Consider the following 5,916-nt stretch of genomic DNA (forward strand, 5'->3'; position numbering starts at 1 on the left):
GGACAATCCTTTCTGTGAAGAAATTCCTGCTGCTGTCCAAGCTGAACCTCCCCTGGTGCAGCTTGAGGCCGTGTCCTCTCATCCTGTCACTGGCTGCCTGGGAGGAGAGGCTGATCCCCACCTGGCTCCAGCCTCCTGTCAGGCATTCCAGAGAGTGGTGAGGTCTCCCTGAGTGTTCTCTCTTCCAGGCTAAACACTCCCAGTTCCCTCAGCTGGACTCTCCAGACCCTTCCCAGCTCTGCTGCCCTTCTCTGGACTTACCCCAGTGCCCCTCCTGCAGTGAGGGGTCCAGAGCTTTAAATATACACTTTGAATAAATGTTTTCCTCATCAAGTTTTTACTTAAAACAATGTTTGTTTTGCTAACCAACTGGTATGAAGATTGTACTTTTTTCTATACAAGCAATTCAAAATATGTTGGCAATGGTCATATGCTTGTATGATTATATTTTGATATTTGAAAAACAGATGAGATCTAATCTTTTTATGAAAAAACATTTGAGTTCTCCCCACCCACCTGATAAACCTCAGAGCACAGTCAGACATCCAGTCAGACATATCAGTTAGAGCACAGCACTGACATCCAGCTGGGACAATTAAGTTGCAGTTTTCTTACTAGATATGATTTTACTGACTCCCTCTAATGGAGGAAGAAGGCAAGGAAGGTGCTGCTTGTCATGTCCACAAGCCAACTTTTTGGTGAAATATTTATATTTACATTGTCTGATATTACTCAGAACACCAAATTACCTTCAACACTGTAAATGTCAGTACCCATAAACATTGCTTTTCATTTCAGCCCTGTTTGTGTCCAAACTAAAAGAATTTGTGGGGCTGTTTGGTGAGGACATAGAATATCACATGACTGGCTAGCCAGAAAAACAGCAAGGAATGCTCAAAAACAAGATGTGAATACTTTTTTAAAAGGAATGTGGTATGTACACAGAAGGAGGATATCTGATGATGCAAAAGCAAAGCAGAAGCTAAATGCCTGCCCTTATTCATTCCATTACTTCAGGAAAACAAATATTTCATCTGTGTACAGCTGCACTGTGTAAAGCCAGTGGTTTAGGTTCTCCTATAGTGAACTAGGCTTTAGGAACTAAGGAGATTTTTAAAGGAGCCTGAAAAAGTGAACATCTTCCTAAATATTTAATCTAAAAATCCCAGAAGAAATCTTAAGATTTTAACAGCAGAAAAAAAAATCATTTACAACATCAAAAAATGAAACACTTCTAAGGCTGAATCCATGATCCACAATTCAGATCTGGATCAGAAAGCCACTGTCTAAATCTATAGTTATGACAGAAATGCAGCCATTGGCATACCAGCAAGTTTTTGATACTGAGGTACTGCCTTTGGCTGGACATAAATTCACACTAGGAAGAAAATAATGGTAATTAAAAATACGCAAAAAATTCTAGTTCCATGTCAAGAGCAGAGCACTTGTAGTGAAACAAATATCAGGACCACAATAAAGATGACTGACCATCATTATTTCCTGTTCAGGGAGGATTTTTTGGGAGATAGAACCCCCTAAATATTTAATAATATTACAATTCAAAGACATTAAGAAGCTGCAAAGAATGAAATAATGCATTATGATAACATACAATAACAAATACTGCTCAAATTTTAGATTGGAACTGTGTAAAGATAATTAAACTGCAAATTACCTGAAAGGCTTGCTAACTGTTCAAATGTCAGCATTTACAGCACTCATAAATATCTTTTTCTATGATTAATTGTGTTTTTATTTGAGCTAACAGAAAGCATGGCAAAGCACAGAAGCAAAGTTTCGGTTTTCAAACAGAGACAAGTTTATTTAGAGGCTTATATAGCTGCAATCAGCATGAAATCACAAGAGGGTTCTGAGGTCATGGGCAGTGAAACAGAGGTTTTCTCAGAGTCAATCAGAGCTCCTGCAGCTGTGACTCTGAGATCAAGCTGAAAACCCTTCTGAGAGAGCTTGTGCTGGAATTAATTTGGTTCCTCACCAGCTCCCGTCTCAAGGAGGTAAAATGTGCACGGAGGCTGTACAGCTGTACAGCTTCTACCCCTAAGGCATAGTCCAGTCTCTAAGCTAGTTAATTTTAAGAAAGCAAAAATATATCAGGAGGTGATTTCCTGGTTACTTCTAAAATGTAATGAAAGTATAGTGACCAGGACATGGGCAGTCATCTACAAAACAAGTTTACAGCTCAAAGGCAGGGCAGAAGGAAGAAATTCTTTAGACATAAACCCCTCCCCCCCCCAAAAAAAAAACAACAACAACAAAAAAAAAACCAAAAAAACCCAAAACCAAAAACAAACAAACAAAAAAGACAAAAAAATCACAACAAACCACAAAAAAAAAAAAAAAACAAATAAAAAAACCCAAAAAAACTCAAAACCAACCAAACAAAAACAACAAAAAAAATCCCACAAACTCTAAGAGTGAAGAACTGCTGAAAACCTGCAATCTGTCAGATAAGCAAAACAGGTCTTAGGTGCTAAATCAAGTCTCAGAAAAACACCCGGTTTATTTCTGAGGGTCGAGAGAGGAACAAAGGTAATGGGAAAATGGCTAAAATTCAGATTTCAGAGAGTCAAGAAGGGTTCTCTGACAGGAACCTGAATTGTGCAAAACCACGTCACGTGTCCCCAGGAACCTGTAAATCCAGGAGTTCCCACTGCTGTGTCACTTAGGGTCAATTACTCACCATTTTCAGGCCGTGCAAGCTCTGGTTGTGGTTAATAGCTGATAACCATGTGGGTTATCAGCTGCTGGGTCCAAGACAGGCCCTGGAGATCAGGACCTGCTGCTTTTCCCTGCCCTTGGGTTGGAGTTTGGGGTTTTCAGTGGGATCTTTGCTGTAATGGACCTTAATGACTGCTCTGGGACTGACACTGGGGATGTGAATCAGCAGAGACTCAGCTCTGCAAGTGGCCGCTCTTTAATCTGCACAGAAAGCACCATCCATGCCCCGTGAGATGAAGCCACATCTCAGCAAACTGCAGAGAACACCAGAGCAGGGCTGACCAGTGAACAAACAGAGCCTGGGCACGTGAGAGAGCTCCTGAGTGTCAGCTGAGCCCCAGGAGCTGACCTTGTCTGCTCTGGCTCCTGTTGGGGTTAGATGAAAGGGGTTTAGGCTAATCTTGCCTGCCTGAGAGCTGGGACAAGTCCCAGCCCACAGCTCATTCCTGCAGCTAAGCCAGCACAGGGTGGTTTGTTCCATCACAGCACCAAGGGGCCGAGCCAGAGCTGCCCCAGGTCTGCCTCAGAGCCAAAAAGAAGGCATGACCTGCTGCATGGGCTGTGAGGAAAGGGCTGGGAGAGAGCCACCACCACCCTGACACACAGAGGTGAGCAAGGACACCACCAGGGAAAGAGGCAAAACAGAGACCCAGCTTGTGTCCTGCCTCCAAGCCTGCAGGTAAGCTGAACTCAGAGTTTTTCTGCTGTTGTTGTGGCCTCTCCTGGTGTTTTAAGGTACAGGATTTTGTGTGTATTTTTAAAAATAAGAAATACTTTTAAAAACAAAAAAAAAACCTGGCTAGATTTCCTGAAGAGATAATATGACTACAGATATCTTTTCAGCCAAGAAACAGCTTAATAACACCTACTGTAGCTCACAAGACTTTCTACCATGTTTGTTTTTTGGGTTTTTTTTTTTCCCCCAGAACAAATTTAGGCATTTGTTAAATCGTTGTGACTGAAACAAATCCCATGACTGAACATCATCTCGTGGAAGGAGCTGGAACACCAGCTCGTGTGGGACTGTGTTCTCTACACAAATACATTCAGCCACACACAGTACAAATCGTGTATCTCCCCAGCTGCCTGATGGTGAGAGCAAATGCAGATGTTAGAAACAGCTGTGCCTGCCTGAAAAGACTGCAACTTTCCCCCCATCATCTCTTTATTTACTAGAGCAGGCTCGCTAATCCCAGAATTTATAAAATGCCTCCACATGGGAAGGCTGTGTTTGCCGGGGAGGAGCAAGAACGAGCGCTCCCCCCAAAAACTCGCGGGTGCTTTAAAGGCTGAACACGAGATGGCGCCAAGTCCTTGCAGCAGCACCACCGAAATTTGGATCATTCCACCTGTCTCAGGTGGAATTCCAGCCACAGCAAGCAACCGCATTAATGGCTTGCTTAAATGCTTTTTAAAATGCTGAACGAAAGGCGCAACACGCTCCTGAAAGGCTTTTTTTTAAGGACTGCATGTATGAATGAACGCTTCTGGAATAAAAAGAGAAGATTGGGGAAAAAAACCCCAAACTGCTCAACTAGTTGTCTCTGGCAAAACCATCTACATATTAAGGATTTTTTTTAGCTGCATCATATCTGTCCTAGTAAGAAGACCTCTATTGTGTTCTGCTAAATGATGACAGAGGAGAAAAAAAAAAAGTTCTGTTTTTGTAACAAGTAGCTGTAGCTAATGTGCAAAATCTCAATATTCTATTTTCTAAATACAGAATTTCTACTTTTATGCAGGGGGAAAATATCTTTATTCAAGCTCTCAACTTGAGTGTTTTGAAGTCATTCTACCAAATAAAATAAACTACAGGCATACCTTAACTACTTAAAAAAAGAAAGTTTTCAAAGGGTAAGAGAAGGCTGTGCCAGAGGAAATTGGTGACATGACTGGCCACAAATCGCAGCTAAAGATAAAGCAGGCTACACTTTCTGGTGAGACATAATGGATTAGCTGCATGGAGGCCATGGGGAAGGATTCTCCAACACCTTATTTCCTGTCTGAAGCTGATTTATCCCCATTTGCAGGAAAGGAAATCCCTGAACGTTCCAGTGGGTAATTTAAAAAAAAAAAAATAAAAGAGGTTACCAAGTATTGCAGTTTTCACTGTCCTGAATCATAATGTTTATTTGTTGTCTTAATGCTGATGCAGCCTATGAGCACTGTGATTTGGGGAAGCAGTGAAACCATACTGTGACTAAAATTTGTAGTCTTGGAGAAAAGCCTTCATAAAGAAGGATGTGAAATCTTGTGAGAATTCTTGAGCAAATTGATACTAAAATATCCAAGTGGTTGGGACTGAATTCAGACTACTTTAGCTGCAACTAATTTACTCCCCTTCATAAACAGGAAAATTACAGCTTCATAAAAACCTTTCAGCAAATATAACAGCAATTTGGAACATACTGCAAAGTGATGTATCAAAAGATGATTTTTTATTTCCTGCCTTAGAACCACGAGTTTCTATCCAGGGAGCACAGCCATTTGGAGCCTGCATCTCAGAGGCTGTTTTGGCCCTCACCCTTCAGGGACTATGATCCATTTTGCCACTTTTCTGCACAACCCAGTAACAGGGCAAGCAGCACAAGGAAAGAGCCCCTGGATGCATCAGCCTAAGCACCATCCAGGCACACTTGCAGGATCAGGAATCTGGCCTGAACTGAAACTCAGCATTGCCAAAAATGTGACTGCGACACCGAGGAAGAGAAACTTGGTCAGGTCTGTTCAGTAAGTTTTAAGAACATAAGAACAAACCTTGGTGATTAAATCTCATTAGGACAAACTGTGAGATCTCACAGATAACTGTTTTTTTGAGATGGAAGCAATGAAGATGATTAGTAAACCCATGTCCAGCAGTGCTGTGCTTTGGGGCTCCTGACTTGTTTTTCTCGCGGGTCTCTTCCGAGAAGGATGATTCTGCTCTCCCTGAATAAACCCCATTGTTACATAAGAGAGGCAAAGACTTAGCACAATGCCAGCTTTGTGACAGTCGTGGGTCTGCACCACTGCAGCAAAGACACAGACCACTCTCACTGAAGGGGCACTTCTGGAATGGTAATTAGCCAAGAGGCCAGCACAGCAGAGGGAGTGCTCCTGGAACCCCCTGCACTGAGAGAGGTGCAGAACTAACTCACTTATTACAGTGATAGCAAACAGGACAGACAGGACCAGCAA

The 5,916-nt window shown here is 42.1% G+C and overlaps 1 long non-coding RNA gene across 1 annotated transcript; it reads left to right on the forward strand.

The window, feature by feature from the left end:
* Positions 1–2,373: 2,373 nt before the first annotated feature.
* LOC135302197 (uncharacterized) lies at positions 2,374–5,601 on the forward strand. Its single transcript, XR_010363898.1, has 2 exons — positions 2,374–3,418; positions 3,666–5,601. It is a non-coding gene; the product is annotated as an uncharacterized LOC135302197 (long non-coding RNA).
* The last annotated feature ends 315 nt before the right edge of the window (positions 5,602–5,916 follow it).

Source organism: Passer domesticus, chromosome 6, assembly GCF_036417665.1.
Source record: "Passer domesticus isolate bPasDom1 chromosome 6, bPasDom1.hap1, whole genome shotgun sequence".
NCBI classification, from domain to species: Eukaryota; Metazoa; Chordata; class Aves; order Passeriformes; family Passeridae; genus Passer; species Passer domesticus.